A 26,249-nucleotide genomic window follows, 5' to 3' on the forward strand; every position below is an offset into this window, starting at 1 on the left:
GAACAGATGACAGGGCAAAACACAAGTTAAACAACAGTGAATCGTGACAGTTTCACTGCCTAACCAAGAGTTTTTCCCATTGCCTGTTTCATTGCCTTATTGTTATGACAATTATGCCTGCTTTATTGGATTACTGATTTTTGGATTACTGTTTTGCTGGTTGGACTGATTATTTGATAACGACTACTTTGCCTGCTTCAACGATTACGTCTCTGCCCTGTGTTTTGGATTTGTTTGCTGTGTTTAATAAACTTCCTGCATATGGATTCTACCTTCACCTCCATGTCGAGTCCCTCACAGAATACTTTGCCACCAATGAATCCAGCAGAAGTTTCTCAGCTCCAGGCTGCATTCGCTTATCAGAGCAAACTTCTCGCAAATTAACAAGAGCTCAACAACCTAAGAGCTGCAAATGAGAGCCTTACCCACTACATCTGCTCTCTACCATCCCCACAAGCTACACCAGTAAGATTTACTCTTCCTGATAAGTTTGATGGTTCACCTGAGAAATGTAAGGGGTTTCTACATCGATGTAGAATATATTTCTGCAACCAACAAGAATCATTCAGCCAGGATTCGAAGAAATGTGCATTTATGATGACGTTACTTACCAGTAAAGTGTTAGATTGGGCTTCTGCTGTTTCGGAGACTGATAGACAACTCCAAACTTCATTTGATTACTTCGCTTCCCAGATCCATGAAGTGTTTGTATAGGGAGGTAAAGATGTCTCTGTTCAGCTGCTTCATGTATGCCAGGATTCACGTTCAGCAGCTGACTTTGCCATACACTTCAGGACACTAGCAGCCCAAAGTGGATGGGATGATATCGCACTCAAGACTGTGTTCAGAGAGGGACTGAACCACAATCTGCAGGCCAAACTTGCATGCAAGGGTGAGGATTCAACGCTCACTGAATTCATTTCATTGGCAGTAATGATTGATTTTTTACTGCGTAACTCACCACGTTTTAAAATTAGCCCCAAGTTACAACTATCAGTCCATATTCAAGTGCAGGCATGCCCCGAAGCTCCTGAAACTATGCAGATCGCCTATATAAGAGTTTCTGTTGAAGAATGCGATCGTCGTCATAAGGAGAGACTGTGTTACTACTGTGGTGAAAGGAGTCATCAAAACTCTGCATGCCCTCACTAAGGCAAGAAATATAAAAAATGAAGAACAAAAGTGAATGCCAAGAATATTTCCTCTCCCATACCCCACAGTTTTTCTCTTCCCATCAAACTCTTCTTTGATGATAAGTGTAAATATATTTCTGCACTCGTCGACTAAGGGGCTGCTGTCAATTTGATTCACCAAGATCTAGTACAAGTACTCCATATCCCATTAGTACCTTGCATACCCACCATTAACATCACTGCTGTGGATAATGCACCCATAGGCACAGGCATCACTCACCAAACTGTTCCAGTGACACTACAAATTGGATTATTTCACAGAGAAACCACATCTCTTTATGTCATCAACTCACCTAAGCATATTCTCATCCTGGGTCACCCATGGCTGGCTGTCCACGATCCCATCATCTCTTGGAACCAGGGTGAGTAAAAACAATGGTCAGACTATTGTCGTTCGAATTGTCTTCATGTCACTGTCACCATGCCATGTTTAACCACTAGCATCGAGAGTCCTGAGATTCAAGCTCAAGTCAAGATTCCCAAAGAATATTCTGAATTTTCTGAGGTTTTCAGCAAGATCAAGGCAAAACAACTACCACCTCATCATCCATGGGACTGCGGTATAGAGTTACTGTCCAACATGGCACCTCCCAGAAGCAAGGCCTAACTGTTATCAAGACCTGAAACCATGGCCATGGAAACCTACGTCGAGGAGACTTTAGCTTCAGGTTTCATTCGTCCTTCCACCTCACCAGCTGCAGCAGGCTTTTTTTCGTTGAGAAAAAAGATGGAGGGCTCTGTCCATGTATTGACTACCGAGGGCTGAACACAGTAACAATCAAGTACAGGTACCCACTCTCTCTTGTTCCATCTGCTCTAGAACAACTACGTGAAGTAAGTATCTACACTAAGCTTGATTTGAGAAGCACTTACAATCTCATTCGTATTAGAGAAGGAGACGAGTGTAAAACCGCTTTTATCACCACTAGCGGGTACTATGACTTCCAGGTGATGCCTTATGGCCTGGCCAACGCACCAGATATGTTCCAATCATTCATTAACAAGATTTTCAGAGACCTCCTCAACAAGTGTGTCATCGCCTACATCGACGATATACTCATCTACTCCCAAGATAAGGCACAACACAAAGATGTTTAGATGGTCCTTTCACACCTACAGAAACATCAACTCTACGTAAAAGCAGAAAAATGTGTTCCACACTACCCAGACAACATTTTTGGGTTATATATTCAGTCATAGGGGTGTCAAGATGGATAATTACAAGAACCAGGCAGTCACGGAATGGCCAAGACCCAATACCGTTAAGGAGCTACAACGTTTTCTGGGCTTTGCGAACTTCTACAGGAGATTTATCCGCAACTACAGTCTCATCTCTGCCCCTTTAACATCATTACTCAAAGGAAAACCTTCCAAACTACCATGGAGTGACTCTGCTCAAAAAGCCTTCGAAACCCTCAAGACAAGTTTCACGACCACCCCCATTCTCAAGCACCCTGATCCTAACCAACTGTTCATTGTGGAAGTGGATGCATCAGACTGCGGCATTGGGTGGTTCTCTCTCAATGCCACGGTAACCCTGGAAAACTTTATCCATGTGCTTTCTTTTCACGTAAACTAAATTCAGCTGAAAGGAACTATGATGTTGGAAACAAAGAGCTACTCTCCATGAAGGCTGCATTAGAAGAGTGGCACCACTGGCTTGAAGGATCAGTCAATCCATTCCAAGTAATCACCGACCATAAAAACCTTGAATACATCAAGGGAGCAAAACGACTCAATCCAAGACAAGCCCGATGGTCACTCTTCACAAGATTTCAATTCACAGTCACCTATCGCCCTGGCAGTAAGAACTGCAAGGCTGATGCTTTTTCCCGTTGCCATGATCCTTCTCACAACATACCTCAAACTGTATTCATATTACCACCTTCAGTCATCATTGCACCCGTAAGCTGGGACATCATGGAAGAATTCCAAAGAGCCCAACAGACAAACCCTGCACCACCAGAATGCCTCCCAACAAAACAGTATGTACCATGCACTCTACGCCAGAGAACGATCCAATGAATCCATACCTCCCTCAGCACTGGACACCCTGGCATCCAGACGACAATTAGCCTGGTACGTAACTCATTTTGGTGGCCTTCACTCAATGATGTCACTGCATATGTTAAGGCATGTCAAGTTTGTGCAGAGTCAAAAACCCCCAGAGAACTGTCTGCCGGCCTTCTACAGCCACTGCCTATCCCTCAGAGACCCTGGTCCCACCTGTCCGTCGACTTCATCACAGATCTGCCAAACTCCAATGGGTATACTACCATCTTTGTAATCATTGATCATTTCTCTAAATCATGCAGACTAATCCCCTTGAAAGGTCTACCCACTGCCATGGAGACTGCTAATGCTCTCTTCCACCAAGTTTTCAGGATCTATGGTTTGCCAGAAGACATAGTGTCTGATCGGGGACCACAGTTTACAGGGGACTGGCAGACCTTCTACAAGCAGCTAGACATCAACATCAGCCTCATGTCTGGTTATCATCCTCAAGCAAACGGACAGGTGGAGAGGCTGAACCAGGAGATAGGCAGATATCTCAGGTTGTACTGCAGTCGTGAACAACAGAAGTGGAGCGACTTCCTCCCATGGGCAGAATATGCTCAGAACTCCCTCACTCACTCCTCCACTGGACTCACTCCCTTCCAATGTGTGCTGGGCTACCAACCTCCTATGTTCCCTTGGTCAGGTGAACCCTCTACGGTGCCAGCGGTGGATGATTGGATCAGGCGGAGCGAGCAGGTGTGGAACAGTGCGCACGTCAGACTGCAGCGGGCCATCCGGGCCCAACAAATCCAAGCTGATCGACGGATGTGTCCTCAATCCGACTACCAGCCTGGTTATCTACACATGATCTCAAGTTGCGGCTACCCTGCAGGAAGCTCAGCCCAAAGTATGTTGGTCCGTTCAGAATTCTCAAACAGATCAATCATGTAACATACCGACTGGAGCTTCCTGCTAACTACCGCATCTCTCCTTCTTTTCATGTGTCATTGTTGAAACCGGTCCACCTGACGTCTGGCCCCGGAACCATGGATCCTGAGCCTCCTCCTCCATTGGAGATCAAGGGATCACCTGATTACATGGTCAGAGAGATCATGGACTCTCGTCGTAGAGGGGGCCAGATGCAGTACCTGGTGGACTGGGAAGGTTACGGACCAGAGGAGAGATCGTGGGTAGCCACCAACGACATACTGGATCCCTCCTTGATTCATGACTTTCACCAAGGGCACCCGAATCGTCCAGCACCACGACCAAGGGGACGACCCCGAAGAAGAACACCGGGAGTTGTTCATGGGGGGGGGGGGGGTTCTGTAACGAATGAGGCTGGTATTCATTCAGCTGACCGCCAGAGGGAGCCCTCTCCCGAATACTAACATTGAACTGTTTCTTCTATGGTGACTTCCTGTTTGCACTACATAAATAGCCATGCCTTCTATTGTTACTTTGCGAAGTATTGCCAGTTTCACTGCCTTACCAAGCATTTTTCCCATTGCCTGCTTCATTGCCTTATTGTTATGACCATAGTGCCTGCTTTATTGGATTACTGATTTTTGGACTACTGTTTTGCTCTGTTTGGACTGATTATTTGATAATGACTACTTTGCCAGCTTCAACGATTACATCTCTGCCCTGTGTTTTGGATTTGTTTGCTGTGTTTAATAAACTTCCTGCATATGGATTCTACCTCCGCCTCCATGTCGAGTCCCTCACAGACACTTTTATGTGCTTTTTAAAGAGAGTCATTATCAACAGAAATTGTATGGAAATCAACACTCACAACATTCTTTAAAATATATCCTTTTGTGCTCTGCAGAAGAAAGTCATATGGGTTTGGAACAACATGAGGGTGAATTTTTGGGCAAACTTCTTTAAGTAACTCTAAGGAGGTCTGAATAGAATATGATGTTTCTTCAGAGACAGTTTAGTCCTGAACGAGCATTCACTATCTACAGTATATAGATGCATGACAGTTCACAGTGACTTGCCTGATTGCAGTGGTTCAGCTTGATGAATTGATTAGGGTATGCTGGTTAGATGAGAAATGATGACAAAACTTGCTGCACCACTTCACTAAAACAAGGGTTTGCTTTCACATTGCTGGCACTGTACCTCCAAGATGAAAACTGCACTGATCTGTAATGAAACAGATGGTATCAATACATGATTAAACATTTAATGAACCTCATGTGTGAATGCAGTAACTTCGCATTACATTTTATAATGCCTGAACTGACTAACAGTGTCATCAGGTACCAAATTTCCACAATTATGGTATTTACTATTTTTGATTTCGTTTACTTTTTTAGCAGGTCAACCGTGCACTACACAACCTTACTGGGTAGTGATCTAAAGAGCGGGTAATGCTAAAATCTTGACGGATGACAAGCCTACTTATTTTATCATTTGCTGCATATAATGTTTTGTCTGTAACCCTCAACGGCCGCGTTGTCTTCTCATTTTCGTTGCTTGAAAGGCAAATTTGAATCCGCGCAAATCCACAGTGATGGCGGACACTGCCTCCGTCTCAGCTCAGGTGAAGCAGCAAGTCATCATGCGTAGTGGTTAGTTTGCATGCACATTACATAAAAAGTTGGAAGGACTTGTGGGTGGGTTGTTGTTTGAAAATGTAATTTAAAGTTTTCAATTCTGTTCAAGCTGAGGTTGTTGTAGCTCATCTTATTGTGTTGTGAGACAGTGCAAGCTCACAGAACATGATTTCACTCCTCCATCTGGCTAAAGCTCAAAATCATTTTTTACAATTAATCACTCTGTCTGGGTTTATTTTTTGTGATAACAACTGACTGACTGTACATCATCCCTTGCGTAATTGAGCCCAGTGCTGTAATGGTGGCTGTTCAAACAGAACGATAGATGGAGTGCAACAAAATGGAACAGAATGTGCATAGGGATCTTAAGATGCACATTTCAAAAGTGAACTCTTTTCCTGATACAGCATTTTAAAATGCATTGTTTATGCTGAGAGACTGAAAAGAGAGCAAGAGGCAATGGCCGAAGACCTTCACTAAGTCATCATCAGTGCTTGCACACATCTAAAATTTTAATGCACAATTAAGGCAGCCTTACTGCCTTTTTCTGAGATTCTATTTCAGTTTGTATGCAATGTATACACAGATAGTCAGGCAGTCACTGTAACAGCATTGTAATTTACAGCGTCATCCCTGTGACCACACATTGCAGTTCTGGTTCTCTTCAAACTAAGTCCTACTTAGTGGATCTAGAGGGCGGTTGTTTAAAGTACACTGAATACTGGCCAGGGACCCCCAAACTCCCCCTCTAATCACGCAGTATTCAATAACGCTCTCTTCTCTTACCACTTCATCATTAAAAATCAGCTCTCCCAACACAGAGCTCAGGAAAGCCAAGGAAGGCCCACTCAAAAATCAATACCAGCATCAGAGAGAGAGAAAAGCAGTTCCACCCCTCAGCTGTCTCTCTCTTGCATAAGAATGTTTGACTGTGAAATTGGCCACTCCGTGTAAGAGGTGAGGGGAAAACTCTTTAGTACATCTCAGCTATCAAATCTCTACTGAATAAATCCCTGCAGATGCTTTTCACTGGATAAATTGGTTGGGTAAAGCCAGTTAAATAATAATGGAGAATGTCAGATTTGCCAAAATTAGTTTTAACATATTGTAGGCTTTAAAGGGATAGTTCACCCAAAAGGAAAATTCTGTCATAATTTACTCATCCACATGTCAATCCACAACTTTATGAAGGCCCTAGAGGACAACTATTTAACCTGTAGATACATCGCAAGCAGACACTACACTGCAAAAAAATAATACAAAAATAAAAAATAAATAATAATAATAATAATTTCTCACAAAGTATTTTTGTCTTGTTTGCCATTAAACTATCTAAAAGATATTACGTCTTGTTTTCAGATAAATCTGACAAACTTTAGTGAGGGTTATGCATAAAGCATGATTAAACTAGCCAATAGAGTTAGAAAAATAAACTTCTTTTTCCTTTGAATTTATTACATTTTTCTTACCCTTATTGGAAAATAGTTGTTTCTTGGTTTAAGCATTAACCTCACTAAATTTAGTTAGATTTTTCTCAAAAAAAGACTTAACGTCTCATGCCATTTTGCTTGTCAAGTAAATATATCTTGTTTTAAGAATATTAAGATATTTTAACTTGAAAACAAGACAAAATATATTTTTTGCAGAGTAGGACTAACTACTGTTTATACATTCTTTAAATCAATATGAAACGCAGTTCGCAACCCATTTTATTATGGGAGGTTGGTTGGACTTCATCGAAAAGTGATTTGACTGATGATCGTGAACAGTGTAGGGTAAGTAAATTAAAAAAGTAATTCACCTTTAATTCTTATTGAATTCTACTCTACTGGTATTCGGATCTTGCAGTCATGCAAACCAATGGACGAGGATCTACTTTTATGGTGGAAAGAAAATGCAAAGTGGTACGAGAAACTCGTTCAAGCACCATACAATGACAGTAAATAAAAAATTGACAAACAACAATATCTCCCATGTAAAATTTGAGTTTTTGTCCTAACCAGCCGCCACCGATTAGCGACAGGACATTTTGTCAGTTATTAAGTTTCTATTTCGGTAATGTCTTTTTGAGTAACCCCAGAGAAATCTCTTTGGTCCAGAATAACTCTATATGAAAAATTAAATATCGTGTGAGTGTAATTGTGTCATGTCTCGCAACAGTTTCATGATCACTGTGAACAGACAAATTGCTTGCTGCTGAAAACTTTCTCAGTTGGGCCTTGTTAGGACACAGTATTAGTGGGAGGTTTGTGGCCTCTAAATTGCAATGTGGACCAGTCTTTATTAGACTTATTCAGCAGTTACAGAAATAATCAAACCAGCCCTTCTGTCACCAACAATCATGCCACGGTCCCCCATTCTGATGGTTGATGTGAACATTAACTGAAGTTCCTGACCTGTATCTGAATGTTTTAATGCATTGCACTGCTGCCACAAGATTGGCTGATTAGATAATCGCATGCATAACTAGGTGTACAGGTGTACCTATTTAAGTTCTCGGTGAATGTAAATTACTGAACCTTATGCGACCCATTACTAAGTGTCATAACTACACAATTCTTCTGCCAAAAAGCATCATTCTCTATTCAGCACAGTGGTGTTTTGTTGTTTTTGAACAAATCTTTTAAGTGATTGAATCATTCTGTTTCACTTTCACTTATTTCCATTCATTGAAGCTTTTGATACTTCAAAGACAGACTCCAGCATGAATTAATAACATTTGAGTATGGGCTGTGGAGAAATAAATAACTGGTTGGACCAACTGTACAAAAAAAAAAAAAAAAAAAAAGATGTTGGTATAAAGATAAACTAACAAATCAGTGAATGAATTGGAATGAATATTTTTGTCTCTGAGATGAATCAAAATTCAAAAATAGCCATGTATTCTGACAGATTGTTTTTTTTTTGTTGTTTTTTTTGCAAGCAACATATGAATCACAAATGGTATTATAATAGATGTTGTGCCAGTTTACATAAACACAAATGCAGATGACAGAAATACTGGTAGCAGTGGCAATGTGGGACCCTTTGTGTTATTAAAGTTATTTCCTCTTTCTCTACTTTTAGTACTTACTGTATAATCTTAATGTGTTGGAAATATGGTGCACTTCCAGGGGGTTCATGCTCCAGCCGAGCAAATGCCATTCAGATGAATGGTAATGCTAACAGATAGCTAACATTTCAGGTTTTATTGACCTCCTTGATTCCATCTTATGTATTCGAAAAGTGGCCAATTCCTAAATTCAGAATTTTGCCCAACAACTGACATCAGATCAGTGTGGTGAGGTCCATTGCATCCAGATAAAAACATTTCTTCACTATCTGTCTATGTTTGAACAGCTCAATTCTGTTTTCATCCTGTGATCTGGGTCCTTGGTCTTGCTTGCATTGTCAGTCTGTGAGACTGAACAGCAATAAAATTGCATCAGCTGTGAATACAGTTACATAATGTTCAAACTTTATATTCCCATTGTGTAAGTATGCAGACAGTTACAGAGCTGTGTGTATGCCATCCATTCATTCTCATGTCTCATTAAAACACTAGACTAACCTTGGATAGTTGGCCGACTATTGTAAAACTCTGAAAACGCATACTGTTGTCCTCGTAATGTCTGTTACTCTACTGAATTCATTACATATTACAGAAATTTAAACAAAGTAATGAGGCTTGTTGTCATGGCAACCTATCAGTTTAGGGACTGCTGCATTCCAGTCACAGCACTGGATATGGTGAAATTATTAATTGGAAAAGAAACTTGGCATGAAACTTTGGGCCACTGCCATCTGGGAACAGGTAAGTTGGTTTTTTATGCATGAGTGAGAGAACTAGAGAAAGTAAAGCGGGAGAGAACCTATTGGGGAAAGAAATCCAGAATGAGATCTTAATAATATCTCAATAGTTTGTCCTAGAGCAAATGAAGAATTTAGCTGGAAGTCTGTTTCTTCTCATTTCACTTAGAAGAGATCTCAACAATGTGCTCATAGGAATAGTTCACCCCAGAATGAGTACTCTGTTATTATTTACAGTATTCACCTTGTTGTCGCTCCATTTGCTGTTATTTTTTTCCATGGAACACAAAAGGAGAATTTGTGAAGAATCTTATGAAGCTCTTTTCCATACAATGACAGTTCATGACAACGGCTGTCAAGCTTCTATTGGGACAAACAAAAGTAGTCCACATGACTTGTGCGCTATGTCTTCTGAAGTCATACCAAAGCTTTATGTGAGTAACAGAATGATACTGAAGTTGTTATTCACTGAAAATGTTTCCCTACACTCATTCTCCATCCCACATACCCTGGCCCATCACATTTGATTATAAGTAAAAATACCATTAATTTTTCCATAGACAAATTGATTTTAAATGCTAACTAATAAATTTAAAAAGACAGACCTACTATAAGCTCTGAGGTTGTTCATAGATGGTTAATTCTTCTGTACAAGCCATCTATCTGAGTTATTTCAACTTCATTGTTCAAAAATAGTCTTTAATAGGAGAATTCCTATTCAACTACACCATCCATAATCCTGAAGAGAGATCCACCAATCAGAGAACTGCGACCAACAAAGCTTGCAAAATAAGCCCGGAAGCGACTGCCCACTCCCATGATGCACTCTGAATGATACAAACGTGTCGGTCTTTCTGCACTCTCAAACTACTTAATTTTTGTGTATATCGGAATATTTCGCAATAAACGTAAACTGTGTTTGCTTCTATGCTTATAATCAACAACCTTAAATCAATAGTTTTATATATTTCCATAGTTTTATATTTTCGATTGAGTCATTTGCAGTGCTTCATGGGATTGTAGTCTGTGCCCTCACGAAAGACGGTAAGTACACAGACTTGTACCTATGTGTTTTTGTCTGATTTTCAAATACTTTTTTGCAATGTCGAGATTCACCTCGGAGCTGGTTGGTTTGGTTCATGCTTTACAACTCTTTAATGTTGGACTTTATGAAAAATCTATGGTAGAGGTCTGCATTCCTGCAGAAATCCCAGAGGACCCGATTAGATTTCTTGCAGCGTGGGGCTCCAAGTTGAGGGTGAGTTGATATGTGGACGGGAGCAGGTGGTCAGAGAATAGCATGAAATATCTGATGTGGATCTCTTTTTTTATTTGATTAATTAATTAATGAAAACAGTTCCATGCAGACCTATAGTCTATGGAAGAAATTAATGGGAAAATTACTTCTGGAACCCAGACGGCTGAAGAAATGGGCAGGCACTGTTGCACTCTATTGCATTTTGCCATTCATGGCCTTAAACTTAGTGTCACGTGTTGCCGCTCATATTGACAACTTTTTTCAAGGTGTTTCATGGGACTTTTTTGCCCCTTTTGGAGCTTCACTGCCACTGTTTGATAACTTTTAAAGAATGTGTTAACTGAGCCAGTGTTAAGATTAAATATTTAAGGGGATATGTGGGTTTTTTGTAGGGGCACACAATTGTCACTATAATAAACCTTTATTTTTTCTTATTATTGTGGCCCAAAATGGCTGAATTTGCTTCCGCTTTTCTCAAAAATGGCTAAAATAGTAGACCTACACTACCAAAGCTGTAAATTAAAAGCACAAAAAAATGAGGATTCAGTGATGATGGGGTAGCAACATGTTTAATTAAACATGAAAATAATATAGAGTAATAACAACAATTAAAAAAATTAGCTACCAGGGGCCCCGCAAAGCAAGGTCGTTTTTTAATTAATTCATCAAATTTTTTATTTTTATCAAATTTATTCATTGTTATATAAAGTCATTTATTGTTAATTTTTGAGAGTTATTTATTTGTAATTTTTGGGTAATTTATTGTTAATTTTTTGTGTGTGTAATTTATATATTCAAATATATTGAAGACTGTGGTGTCATTCTTGGGTGGGCCGGAAGGAGGAGGGAGGGAGACCATTCATAGGGTCCCCATACACTCAGAAATGGCCCTGGATAGTAGCTTTAATTTCTCCACTCTATTTAAATAGAAAATCTGAGCAAAAAGGGCAGTGGGAACTGATGCAACAGTTCTTCATTGTTAGTATATGTACTGTAGACTATTTTTCAATGAAAGGAGAAAACGACAACACACACGCAGTCAGGGAACTTTGAAACTACAGCAATGTTATATTAAAATACAAACAATTCATTTCACGAATTACCTCAGATTCAAAGTTAATGTGTAAAAATTGTGGAAGTTATACAAAATTACAAGCTACACAGTGGTCAAAGTAAGAGGGCACTTAGGATGCTGTGCTTAAAGATTCTTTAAAATGTATGGAAAAAAATAACAGCATACGGATATGAAACAATATGAGGTTGAGTAAATAATGACATAATTGCCATTTCAACTATTACTTGAATATGAATGATATATAATTGAGAACTAAAGTCTCCTGAGCTAAGAAAGAGCAAAAGAAAACAAACAGAAATTTCCTTGTGGGGAAAAAAATCAATCATTATGACTTCCCTCAGATGTGCAAGGGCAGAGGATGTGCTCTCATTCTCATTGTAGAAAGAGTCAGCCTTCTCTCTTTCAAATCTCAAGTGTTCCACAGACTCATGCAGAGAGAGAGAGAGAGAGAGAGAGAGAGAGAGAGAGAGAGAAGATGAGGTGAAATAAGCATCCAATTATTCTTCATTCTCATCCCTCTGCAGATACCTCTTTCCTTAACTCTGTTATTCCAGCAGGCTGCTTTGATCATCTTTACATTCTGTTTGAAAGTGTCTCAGTGGAATAAGATTTTCTTTGCTAGAGTGTCAACAGGTTCACGTGTTTTCTTGAGTGTGTCTATTATATTAAAAAGAGTGTATTTTGGTGTGTGATACTTTTGTCATTTTGTGCATTTTCTGTGTATTTTCCTTGTCTTTACAGCTGGGTTGAAAGGCTGGGTGACGTTAGTAAAGCCGACACATCCATTAATACTACAGACTGATTGTAATTCAAATAATTCAAATACAAAAAATCATATGCATTTATTGTGGCAGCAGACAATAAAGCAAGAGTCACACTAACTGCCCCCTATACTGCCACAGATTTGCAAAAACTACAAGGTGGTACATCAAGCTTGAATTGCTTGAATTGATGTTAGGAACATTCCTCATTACATAATTGTTGATTAATTGGGTTAATTTATTTAACATGTTATTTTTTATATAATTAAATACACGAAATTAATGCATTAAATCGACAACCCAAATTTTGACTAAGCGCTAGATTATTTCATCCCCGTCACAATACAGCAAATCTGTAACCTACGGAAGCCCGTTTTGTCCATGGTTTACCACTTTTTTTCCGTCTTGTTTTCTCGTGATCACAACATAATTTTCTCTATATGTCAACAAAAGTTGTTTTCTCGAGTTCACAACTTAAGTGTAAATCACTGCAGAATCATTTCAGAGACGTCATTCGGTGTGGCAATGTCAGAGGAGCAGGAGTGTGTCACATATCTCTTTAATCAAGGCCTGACGGCAGCTGAAATAGCTTTGTTCCATTGATGCACTGTATTGGATCTTCATTCATTTTGGGGAAGAAAAAAATGTGATCTGTGATGTCCGAAGTTTCATTCATTTGAAAACCAATTTACTGCTTTGGTATCTATTTTAAAAGAAGCAAAGCAGACTTGCGAGTCACTAGATAAAACTGAGATAAAATCCATCTCCTTGACCTAGAGAAGCCTACTGTTGCAATAAATGGAAGCTGAAGAGACTGTGCCTGTGACGTTACGAGCTGCTTCAGCCACCAAAGTTTTTTCTCGCGGGAATTTAAAGTCAAAATCATGAGAAAACAAGACATAAAAAAGTGATAAACCATGCACAAAACAGTCTTCCATAGTAATCCATAATTTGGATTTAGATAATTAAGATAATTTCGATTCAGATAATTTATCACTCAGTTTGTGGTGCCTTGCAATAAATTAAACATTATACATTGAAAAAATATGTATCTCTCAAAATATGTTTTGTGTGAACTCTGCTACATTCAAAAAGTCTTGGGTTTAAATATCAGTAAATAGCAGCACACCAAATTCTTTACAATAATTATTCTTGTGATTTGTGCCAGGAACAATATGTTCCCTTTCAAGTCAGTAACCTTGACGCTGAGTCAGTAGCTGATGCTGTTGGGGCTCCTCTTAGGGGCAGTGACCTTGAAACCTATATCATCATGTCAACTTGACTGACTGGTGACGCTTGGCGCTTCGCCCTATACATGTGTCATCACGGGCATATAAGCTGGAGCCCAGCACCACACCTTCAGAATTTCCCTCTTTCACGGTCGTGAAGACATCTCTCGTGCTCTGGAACCCTAAACCAATGCTTTGCTGTTCTAATCTGCACCTGCTCAATGAGTAGAACTCCTTCTCCCTGCGTGCTCCAGCAAAAAGCAAAGCGTATTCTTTGAACACTTCCATGTTGTTGTATTGTTTGCATTATGTTTTCTTTCAGTGAAAAGAAACTAAATGAGCTGTTTGCTTAGCGACATCATTTTTTCAAATGTATCCACAAACACATGAAAATGAGCAATATATCCTGGATAGGAATGAACGAAGCCACTACCCTCTCCTCTAGCCTGGACTGAGCCTTTGCTGCCACAACACTCTCTGAAATAGATTGTACATGAAACTCAACAGTCTTCGCACTTGGCTCGCTTTCATTCTGAAAGCCACTATCCTCTTCTCCCGCTTGCTCCTCTGCAGCTCCCGAGGGACCGTATGAGTGAGAAACAAGAGAATGGGAACCAGAGCGTGGAGATTTAGAAGGGTTTATTGCTGGCTGAAGCCTTGAGTGTCTCTTTTTCTCCATAGCAAGCGGCTTCACCTGGACATGACAATCTGTGCCCCACAATTGGCACACATGATACGGTCACATACGGCGGAGATGAGGGGCATACTATTTCACTGGGCTTTCATCAGTGTATGCACTCAGGTGAGGCGCTTACCATATTTTCTCCCAAGGGTGGGAAACAGGACAAAGTGGTATCTGATGCTGAGTTATTTGAAGTTTTTACTTGAGCCTTAAAAAACAAGAAAAATGGGAAAGGTATTCACCGAGTTGGCGAGCCTCTGTGCATCGCTCTGAGATTTCCAGAGCTGCACATTATGACTTGACATTCTCCCTGTTCAATGAGAGTTAAGGTCTTTGGTGTAGCCGCCTTTGCATAGCTTGATAATAGCGCCATGCCACAAATTGGCAATCCTGTCACCAAGATTTCTGGCCAGGAAATTGGCAGGTCTATGGGTGGCCTGGTGTCATTTGTATGACACCCCTGGCAAAACTTTGTCAGGAATTCACCATTGTGAGCAGGAAACGAGTGCATCATCTCCCCTGCAACACAGGATGGTTTCGTACTGTTTTTACAGTTGTTGACGCCATGCCAAAAGACTGCTATGTCGCAACACAGAGATTTAAGGGGACTGCGCCCTTGCGCAGAAGGGTAGTGATCTCTGCACGCAAGGTAGCGGCGTTCTTACCCTTCACCGAGGTGAAGCAGACGCCGCTGAACCTGGGCGGGCACCTGGCGAACTGAATTACATAACTGTGGTGACATTTCCGAGGTAAAATGTCCACTATATGGCACTAAAAGTGAGTTAAATATTATCCCAAACAGATAAGGTTTTTAAGGTTAATGCTCGAGTTTTAAATCAACAAAACCTTCCTACCTTCCCTAAACCTTAAACCTAAACCTAACCGATAGTGTCATAAAAATGTGAGATGAAAATCACAATTGCTGAAGAAACCATGTCATTTTGTGGTGCTTCTATTACACTTTCAGCTCATGTGTTGACTCACGTGCTCTTCAGGACTCGTACCCAGATCCCTTGCGTCACAATTGCATCGCTCTATCGGTTGAGCTACCACACAATTTGATCACACATGTACAAGCTTGTAAAAATAGTTGGTTATGTAATACAAACATTAATAAATATATCACATTACAAGACCTGCACTATAGTAAAAGTGTTTAGATGTCATAAGATAGCATTGTGTGAGGAACAGGGAGAAAAGTATGTGTTTATGAACTGATAATCAGCCATTTTACTTATGATTTGTGTGAAAGTTTATAAAAGTCATTGTTATAGCACCTTGAAACTGCCACGATACATTCAACGAGCTATGTAAAAATCACTTTGAAAAAACTTTAGTAAAGTAATGTGATTCTATGAGACCAAGTTGGAAAAAAGTATGATGCCATTAAAGATGATGGCAGAAAAGCCCATTATTTTATCATTTCAGGGTTGAAAGGAAAATAAGGGACATAGACATACATCTGCATTTTCTCACAAAACCTGTTAAAATGTAACGGAATAAAAACTGGTTGATATTTAGATTCATTTCTTTATCTTTGCACACCACACAGAATTTAATCAATCAAATAATGCAAGTTCAGTATCCTGTTATGTACAATTTTTAATACAGTAAAGGGGACACACAAAGCACACAAATTGCACATTTTCCTGAGAAAGACCCTTAAGCATCTGCACTGGTAACGGAATGGGCAATTCACCATGGTTGGTTTTGCCAGTCGAGCTGAGATCAAAGTCTGAATAAAAATGAGCATGCACATTCTTTCTCACTGGCTCATCATCACTAGTTCAGCTTCTTTTTTCCGGTTGGTAACCCTCTCCACATGGCTATGACCAGTCCTGTGAGACCAACACAAACCAGCTAGTGACAAGCCCACTGCAGGCCTGTCTTTGATGAACACAGTTCTGTGAGAACTCCACAGGCTGTATGGCCAGCATGCTATCTCTCTCTCTCTCTTTCTCTCATCTGTCACACACTGATATATGAATATAGCCCTAGTGTTCAGGTTGAGGCATTTTCACTGAATTTTTAATCTAGTAACTGAGTGTTCTGGGCAGTGACCAGCATGTAGCCAAAGCAGTCTGATGATTTATGATACTGAAATGTTTGTCTTTTTTGCCTGTTTTTGGCAGGCTCCTTCAACTGCATCACAGGCACTGACAAAAAGATAAAAGCGAGTAACAGGAGGATATTTCTAAGGGAGAAATGCAAATGTGAGATTTATGTAAATTTATGAGCACCACTGGCCTGAGCGCTTGATTCTCTGTTGACAACATAATGACAGCACTAATTACATCACTAGATCACTAGAGTCTAGATGACCTGTTCTAATAACAGCAGTGAAAAATCATTTCTCTAATGTGTTAGAAGTAGAGCTGTCAAAGTTTACGTGTTAATGCATGCGATTAATTAAAAAAGTTTAACGCATTAATTTTCCACACATTTACCGTTAATAAAGCATAAACCAGCATATAAACTGGTCGTAGTAGGGCGGAACCTTTGCGATGTGTCCACCCCGGGTCATTACACTGATGCACACACCACAAACACACACACAACAGCTGTGTCAGTGATCGGCTGCATCTGAAACCAAAGGTAGCTGCCTTGTTGCCTTGCTGGCCTATCAGTCAATGACTCAACTGACAGTGTTTACACAAATTGTCTATCAACTGCCACTTCAGCTGCCTTTTTTTTTTTCTTCAGCTCAACCGCTGTGGATCCGCACGCACAGTATTGTGGGATTTCAAAGGCAGGGAAGGATACATCTATGCTCTCTTCAAAAATCGATCAGATGAAGGTACCTCAGTAGACAGGATGTGACACAAACATTGGATTCGGATGTGCCTTAATCCCTTCTTGCCTCCATATACAGCCTCTGGAGGCAGCATTTTCCTGGTTTCAGACGCAGCCATCAAATGATGGAGAAAGGACCTCATAACACTATTTGTTGTACAAAACAAGCCCAGATGGGACTTGTGACAGAAATCAAGTACTTTGCAGCCTCTGTAAGGCACAGTGTAATTACCACAGAAGCACGCCAAGTCTTAACTACCACAAAAATGCAGAATGAGACGTTGTATGCTAGGGCTTTTCATGTAGAGGTCAAAGTAGTCTAAGGCTCAGTCCACGGTCCACAGACCACCCCTAAATGATGCTGTTTTAAACACACAAAAGTTAGTGGGACATTTTTAGTTTCAGTTCAAACACACACAGGTTTTATTCTGGGTTACAGATCACAAACAGATACTGAACCAGTCAGCTGTAAGTAAAGTGACTGCCCCCATAACTCTCACTTTTTTATATTTAATTAATTAAATCAATAATCAATTCAGGTTTATATAATAATATTTAATATATCAGACCTACATATTCAGATATTATAAGATGGTTTATCTGAGAGATCCTGGAACCTTGTATCTTTGAGCAGCACATTAAAAATGTATTATTGAGCAACAATGGACAATTTGCCGCAAAGCTCATTTGCACGTGAATAGTATCTGTGGCGAATATGCGGCAAGTTTGCGGAAAATTTGCATTGAACTCTCCGTTTTTGGAAGGGTTTTTCATTTTAGATATATATATGGATTTTTATGCTTTTAAAATAAATGAGCCTGTATGTTCTTGTTTTAAACCTATATAAATTCAATTTCACATTGTATATAGTTATTATTTAGCTACTGTAAATGTTAATCAGCAGCAGTGGTGTTTCTTCATGCTGTATAAATAGTATATATTTGTATAATATTCGTAATATTTTCATTTTGCTCTGTTGCACTGAATCACACTGAATTTCAGTAAATTGTGCCTACTCTCTCCAAGCTTCACGCATTGGCTGTTCATGGCAAACATCACTCTTTCATGTGCACTCGCTTCAGGGTTAATCATGAACTCAGGATTAAACTCTTGTTGACAGAAAATGTTTGTCACGTTGAGATCGATGAACCCAACTGTGGCAGCGGGGGCGTGGTCAAGCATCTCTCCGGAGAGAGAGAAAGCGGTAAGGGCGCTTACACCTGAGCTAAATTATGTCTAACACCTGTCTCTAATTTCAGTGAGCACAGGGAGAGCGGCATAAATAGAGACACACCGCAAATAGAAGAGAGAGAACCTGGGCACCACAGACACGAACAAGAAGCAAAAAGTTTTCTTATTACAAATGATGAGAGTTTATTTTGTGAAGTGGTGTGTGATTGTAGATTAACTTAGTGCATAACGTAAAGACTCTGAGACTGCCAAATTGTGCTGCAGAGAGAGAAAATAAATCCTTACCTGAACCCGGAAAGCTGCTTCTCACCTTCTCTTACACTGGTGCCGAAACCCGGGAATTGAAGTTTGGGTTGAAGATGGATGGAATTCGTCCCATAGGGTCCTCCCAGTTGGCGGAGATCCTCCAAGCCCTTGCTGGCCTACATCAGAGCCACCAGCAGACACTGCCTGAGCTCCGACAAGATCAAGATCGCCGGTTTGTTGAGCTCTTGCACGCTCAAGCCAAAGACCGGCAGGCGATCCGGAGCCTCCTTAGCCAGGAGGCATCCTCAGCCGCGACCCCGGACACTCCCGCTCCGTTACCCCCACCCGCATTACAGAAAATGGGGGCGGCGGACGACCCCGAGGCCTTCCTGGATTTGTTTGAGTGGACCGCCGAGATCTGGGGCTGGCCGCTTGGCCAATGGGCGGCCCGACTGATCCCACTATTGTCCGGGGAAGCCCAGCTCGCGGCTCAACACTGCCAGTGACGAGCCTCCTGGCCTACAGAGATTTAAAGAGAGCCATCTTGCAACGGGTTGGTCGCACTCTGGAGGAAAACCGTCAACTCTTCCGGAGCTTGAAGTTGGAGAGCTCCGACCGCCCGTTTGCCTTCGCCCAGTGGCCCGTTTGCCTTCCTGCCGAAGATGGCTGCTAGTGGGGGACCGCGACATCGATGGAATTATCGACCAGGTGGTACTGGAGCAATTCACACAACGACTGCCAAAAGGGATGGCAGAGTGGGTCCAGTGCCACCGCCCAGCGTTGTTGGAGGAAGCTGTCTGGCTTGCGGAGGACCACATGGCGGCGATCCCGAAGGCGGAAGAGCCCTCCTACATTTTCTCTCCTCCCTCTGTCTCTTCCCCCTCCCCTCTCTCCTCTCGTTCTGCTCTCTCTCCAGGTCCCGTTCCTGCCCCACGCAGATGAGGAGGACTTCAGCTGCTGAGACCAGTTCCCCGGGTGTGGGAGGTGACACCTTCCCCTACTCCAATGCCCCGCTGCTCTCCCCCTCAGGGGGGTGCCCGCTGACGCAAGTGCGGGCGTAGTGCCTGGGCCGGCCTGCTGGAGGTGCGGAGACCCGGGCCACTTCCGAGATCAGTGCCCTCTGATGGAGCTGGGGATGGTGGTGCGGGTCTCTGACCTCCCACAGGCTGCCCCCAACTGGGCCGGAGCGTACCGGATACCGGTAAGTGTCAAGGGGGGTACTCACCAAGCGTTGGTGGACACCGGGTGTAATCAAACCACTATTCACCAACGCCTGGTTCAACCCGAGGCATTGGTCACAACTAAAACGGTGAAGGTGAAATGTGTACACGGGGATATTCACAAGTATCCAGTGGTGACCCCGACGATTAATTCCGGGGGAAAAATCACAGAGTGGCGGTTAGTTCCCGCCTCACCCATCCGCTGATTTTGGGGACCGATTGGCCTGATTTTAGAGTTTTATTAAAGGAAATTTGCGCGGATGGGTCCTGTACGAAGTTAGGGAGATGTGTAATGTGCGATGCTCTGGCAGGGGAGGCGGAGCCGGGGCCGTCCTCAACAGCTCCACGTCATAATGATGAGAGGGGGGGAGAGGCTGCAACCCCTCCCCTTCACAGGGAATTCCCTGAGGGGGATTTCCCTTTGGAGCAGTCGTGAGACGAAACCCTCAAACATGCCTTCGACCAAGTGAGAGTCATCGATGGTCAACGACTCCAGCCGGACATTGCCCTTTCATACCCCTATTTTACGATTATAAATGAGCGTTTGTATAGAGTGACACAGGACACTCAAACTAAAGAGGATACAACCCAACTTTTGATTCCAAGGAGCCGTCAGGAAATGGTATTCCAGGCGGCTCATTATAATCCCATGGCGGGTCATCTAGGAGAAAGGAAAACACTGAACCATCTAATAGCCCTTTTCTATTGGCCGGGCATTGGCGGCGATGTCCGCAGGTGGTGTGCGGCATGCCGCGAATGCCAACTGGTTAACCCACCGGCCACCCCAAAAGCGCCATTGTGCCCTCTCCCTTTGATCGAGGTCCCCTTTGAGAGAATTGGAATGGACCTCGTCGGGCCATTAGAACGGTCAGCACGCGGACATCGCTTCTTATTCATCGTATTGGTCCTAGTGGACTATGCAATGCGATATCCGGAAGCAGTGCCTCTTCGCAACATCTCAGCACACAGTGTTGCGGAGGCACTCTTCAAAATAATCTCCCGGGTGGGGATTCCAAAAGAAATCCTCACCGATCAGGGCACAACGTTTATGTCACAGACACTACGCGAACTGTACGAGTTGTTAAATATTAAATCGATTCGCACCAGCGTATACCATCCTCAAACGGATGGCCTGGTAGAACGATTTAATAAAACCCTCAAAAACATGATTTGTAAGTTCGCGCACAACGATGCTAGAAATTGGGATAAATGGCTCGACCCCCTGTTATTTGCAGTACGAGAGGTCCCGTAAGCCTCCTCTGGCTTCTCCCCATTCGAGCTGCTGTATGGGTGACACCCACATGGCGTGCTTGATGTATTGCGAGAGGCCTGGGAGGAGGGACCTTCAAACAGCAAAAATGAAATTCAATACATTCTTGATCTTAGAGCAAAACTCCACACTTTGGGACAGCTAACACAGGAGAATTTGCTCCAAGCCCAAGAACGACAGCGCTGACTGTATGACAGGGGAACTCAGCTAAGGGAATTTGGACCGGGAGATAAAGTGCTTGTATTGCTTCCCACATCGAGCTCTAAATTACTCGCCAAGTGGCAAGGACCCTTTGAGGTCACACGACGAGTGGGAGATCTCGATTATGAGGTTAAACGAACCGATAGAGGGGGCACATGTCAAATATACCACCTCAATCTCCTGAAATTGTGGAGGGAGGCGGTTCACGTGACATTGGCAACGGTAGTTCCCGAGAAGGCGGAGCTCGGACCAGAGGTGAGTCCAAAACATAAACAGTTCACCCCGGTCACTTGCGGAGACCACCTCTCCCCGAGTCAACTCGCGGAGGTTGCTAGGTTGCAACAGGAGTTTGCGGACGTGTTCTCCCCTCTACCGGGATGTACAAACCTCATCCATCACCACATCGAGACCGAGCCGGGGGTCGTGGTACGTAGCCTCCCCTATCGATTGCCCGAACACAAGAAAAAAATTGTTCGGGAAGAATTGGATGCAATGCTCGATATGGGGGTAATAGAAGAATCCCACAGTGATTGGTCCAGCCCAGTTGTTCTAGTGCCTAAGAGCGATGGGTCTATGCAATTCTGTGTGGATTATAGAAAAGTCAACGCAGTGTCTAAATTTGATGCATATCCAATGCCTCGCGTTGATCAGTTGCTCGATCGGTTGGGCACTGCTCGATTTTACTCAACATTGGATTTGACGAAGGGTTATTGGCAAATCCCCTTGACACCAATTTCCCGTGAGAAAACCGCCTTCTCCACACCGTTTGGATTACACCAATTTGTGACACTTCCGTTCGGTTTGTTTGGGGCCCCGGCTAGGTTTCAGCATCTCATGGACCGAATCCTCAGACCACATTCAGCCTACGCCGCTGCCTATTTAGATGATATCATCATTTATAGCAATGATTGGCAGCGGCACATGCAACATCTGAGGGCGGTTCTGAGATCGCTGCGCCGAGCGGGACTCACAGTGAACCCAAAGAAGTGCGCAATTGGACGGGTGGAGGTACAGTATCTGGGGTTCCACTTGGGCCACTGGCAGGTGCGTCCCCAAATTGATAAGACAGCGGCGATTGTGACCTGCCCGAGACCCAAGACCAAAAAGGAGGTAAGACAGTTCCTGGGGCTGGCTGGCTATTATAGAAGGTTCGTGCCTAATTATTCGGATGTCACCAGCCCGCTGACTGATCTCACTAAAAAGGGAGCTCCAGACCCGGTCCAGTGGACGGAGCAGTGTCAGCGGGCGTTCACGCAAGTTAAAGCTGCACTTTGCGGGGGGCCGCTTTTACATTCACCTGACTTCTCTCTCCCTTTTGTTTTACAGACAGATGCTTCAGACGGGGGCTGGGGGCTGTACTCTCGCAGGTGGTGGAGGGGGAGGAGCGCCCGGTGTTGTACATTAGCCGTAAGCTCTCCTTGAGGGAAACTAAGTACAGCACCGTAGAAAAGGAGTGTCTCGCCATCAAGTGGGCGGTCCTCACTCTCCGATACTACCTATTGGGGCGGGCCTTCACCCTCTGTTCCGATCACGCCCCATTGCAGTGGCTCCACCACATGAAAGATACCAATGCCCGGATCACCCATTGGTAACTGGCTCTTCAGCCGTTTAAGTTCAAGGTGGTCCACAGACTGGGGGCGCAGATGGCTGTCGCTGACTTCCTTTCCAGGAATGGGGGGGGAGTGGTAGGCAGGCCGGATGTCGGGCGGTGGGGATATGTGGCAGCGGGGGCGTGGTCAAGCATCTCTCCAGAGAGAGAGAAAGCGGTAAGGGCGCTTACACCTGAGCTAAATTATGTCTAACACCTGTCTCTAATTTCAGTGAGCATGGGGAGTGTGACATAAATAGATACTCACCGCAAGTAGAAGAGAGAGAGCCTGGGCACCACAGACACGAACAAGAAGCAAAAAGCTTTCTTATTACAAATGTTGAGAGTTTATTTTGTGAAGCGGTGTGTGATTGTAGATTAACTTAGTGCATAACACAAAGACTCTGAGCTGCCAAATTGTACTGCAGAGAGAGAAAATAAATCCTTACCTGAACCGGAAAGCTGCTTCTCGCCTCCTCTTTACACCAGTCTAAACCGGTTTAACTGTATCTGGTTTTGTCAACTTGAAACTTACTCTGAAACTCTGAATTTGTTCAACGAGCTTCATTCAACAGGCCTCTGCAAATTGGTGCTGTCTTTTCATTCTGATTGCAAATAGAAAAGGGCAATTTGCAACAACGTATTTTTTGCCTGGTTATGTTGGATTACAGGTGGTTTGTGTATATGATGGAGATCTTTGTGTTGAAATACTGTAAAGTGCTGTAACTGTTTAGTGATTTCACTCCATAGTGTTGTATATAGAGGACCATTCTGAGGCCTTCACAGAGCTTCTCAAACCCTTAAACTCTTGTGTACTCCTGGGGCCTACACCATGAAGCCGGTTAAGGTGGCTAACTAGGTAAGTTTCAGTTTAGTTTGTGCCAACCCTGGGTTTTAGGCACCATGAAAGTGGCTCGGCTTTTACCGGTGTTCATCGCCATAGTAACTTATGCTCCATGGCTAACCTGCTCCGGGGCAGGTTATGTTCTGGGTAAGAGATCTCAAACCGAAACTGGACCAATCAGCTGTGAGCAAAGTGACATATAAGTGACGCAACTAATTCAAATTAGTGTCTGTTGCAGTGGCTTCACCATTTCTTTGTAATCCTGTGGACATCTCAGTGCAAACTCTAAGAAGAGCACTTCGCAGAGAAAGATTTTTTAGGGATAGACAAAATCCCCTGGCTTTCCCTGATACTTACTTGCATGAAAGATATCGATTTTCCACGGATGGAATCTCATATCTTTGTCAACTTCTTGAGCCGCACATTAAAATGTTACTCGTCGAAGCCCTGTCCTTACTGTACCGCAAATGGTATGTATTGCATTGCAGTTTTTTGCAAGTGGTACATACCTGTATGTGGTTGGTGATGCAGAGAACCTGGGAAAAAACACGGTATGTCAAGCCATTCGCAAATTGGTCCTCACACTGCAGGGGTACACTGACAGTTTCATTGTGTTCCCCGGACATTTATCTACCTTGCCCATAAAAGAGGGCTTCTATAAAATAGCTGATAAGATACACTGATATGGTGACATCACATTCACTAATTTAACCTTTTACATTCACTTTTTTTTTTCTAAAAGCAAATTTCACTTAGACAGCACCTAAACAATGTATCAATAGAGTACATAGTAAGAATGATCAATAATAAGTCATTTAAAAAAAAAAATGCTGTGATCTTTTGAAAGGATTCCCTAGAGTCATAGGAGCAATAGACTGCACACATGTTGTAATCTCCACAGCTCTAGGAGAACATGAGGCTGATTTTGTGAACAGAAAGTCCTTTCACAGCCTTAATGTTCAGGAAGGCCTATTGCACATGTGAGCTGAGTTGTCTTTTCAGTGAGATGAATTTTGACATGAAACTTTCAATTAATAGTAATGTTAACACATATGACACTGACCTACTGTACATTTCATCTGCAGATGACTTGTGATCATGAATGAATGATCACAAGCTTAGATGCCAAATGGCCTGGCTCAGTGCAAGACTCACTAATTTTCCAGAACGCTTTAAAAGAATGGATCATGACGCAGCAAAACTTAAACAATTTTCCCTTTTCTGTTCTATGACAGGGCTATTTGATGGCCTGTTGGTGGGAGACAGGGGTTATGCATGCCAGAGGTTTTTGCTAACACCCTATCCTGACCCACAGACAAGACCACAGAACCACTTCAATGTGGCCCTCAGTCAAACCAGGGTCAGGATTGAGATGACCTTTGGGAATTTAAAGGCATGCTTCAACTGTCACCAGAGCGGGCATCACAGATAGTGGCTGCATGTGCCATCCTGCACAATGTAGCCACTATCAGAAAGGAGCGAGTGCCACCAAATAACCAACTTACCCCCGATGAGATTGACCCTATTACACTCGACCACCCAGCTGACACAGCAGACAGAGATGCCATTACCATACAATATTACCATACAGCTTCTTCCTCCAAGCCATCAGACTCCTCAGTACTCAGAGACTGGACTGACACACACACACACACACACACACACACACCTGTACACCATCCAACTTTTGCACATGTCCAGAGTTGCACTTAATTCATTGTCACTTTATACCTGGCTGCTACCTCAATAACTGCTATGTCCGTAGAACACTATTTCATAGTATGTTATGTTTACATTTGGCATTTTTAGAAAGTGTCATCTTTTTGCACTACTCAGATTAGAAATGTGTATTGTTGGCGCTGCACTGTCTCTCACTGTCTCTTACTGTGCCTATTGTCCTGTTTCCTTTTTAGTAATTATTGTACTGTCCTGTACTTTTTGCACACGTTTGCACGTGCACTTTATGTAGGAATGTGTAGGTCTTATTCAGTCTGTGTAGTCTCATGTGGTTCTGTGTTTGTCCTATGTTGTTTTATGTAGCACCATGGTCCTGGAGGAACATTGTCTCGTTTCGCTGTGTACTGTACTAACTGTATATGGTTGAATGACAATAAAAACCACTTGAACTTGAACTTTAATATTTCACTTAAAAATTTAATAAAAGCACACTGGAACTCCAGGGGCTAGAGACAGAAAAAAAGGCTGCATTAATAAATATTTATACTCTTCATACTAAAATGTTGCATGATTAAATAGGTTCACATACTGAGATCTGTTTTTCCAGCTGTTCAATCTCCAATTTAATGTTTTTAATTTGGAGCCTACTTAAATCACAATCCAACTCCTT

At 42.5% G+C, this 26,249-nt stretch overlaps 1 pseudogene; it reads left to right on the forward strand.

Moving 5' to 3' along the window:
• Positions 1-14,360: 14,360 nt before the first annotated feature.
• Positions 14,361-26,249, forward strand: part of LOC127452267 (uncharacterized) — a 68,345-nt pseudogene continuing 56,456 nt past the window's right edge.

This window comes from Myxocyprinus asiaticus, chromosome 14, assembly GCF_019703515.2.
Source record: "Myxocyprinus asiaticus isolate MX2 ecotype Aquarium Trade chromosome 14, UBuf_Myxa_2, whole genome shotgun sequence".
NCBI lineage: Eukaryota > Metazoa > Chordata > Actinopteri > Cypriniformes > Catostomidae > Myxocyprinus > Myxocyprinus asiaticus.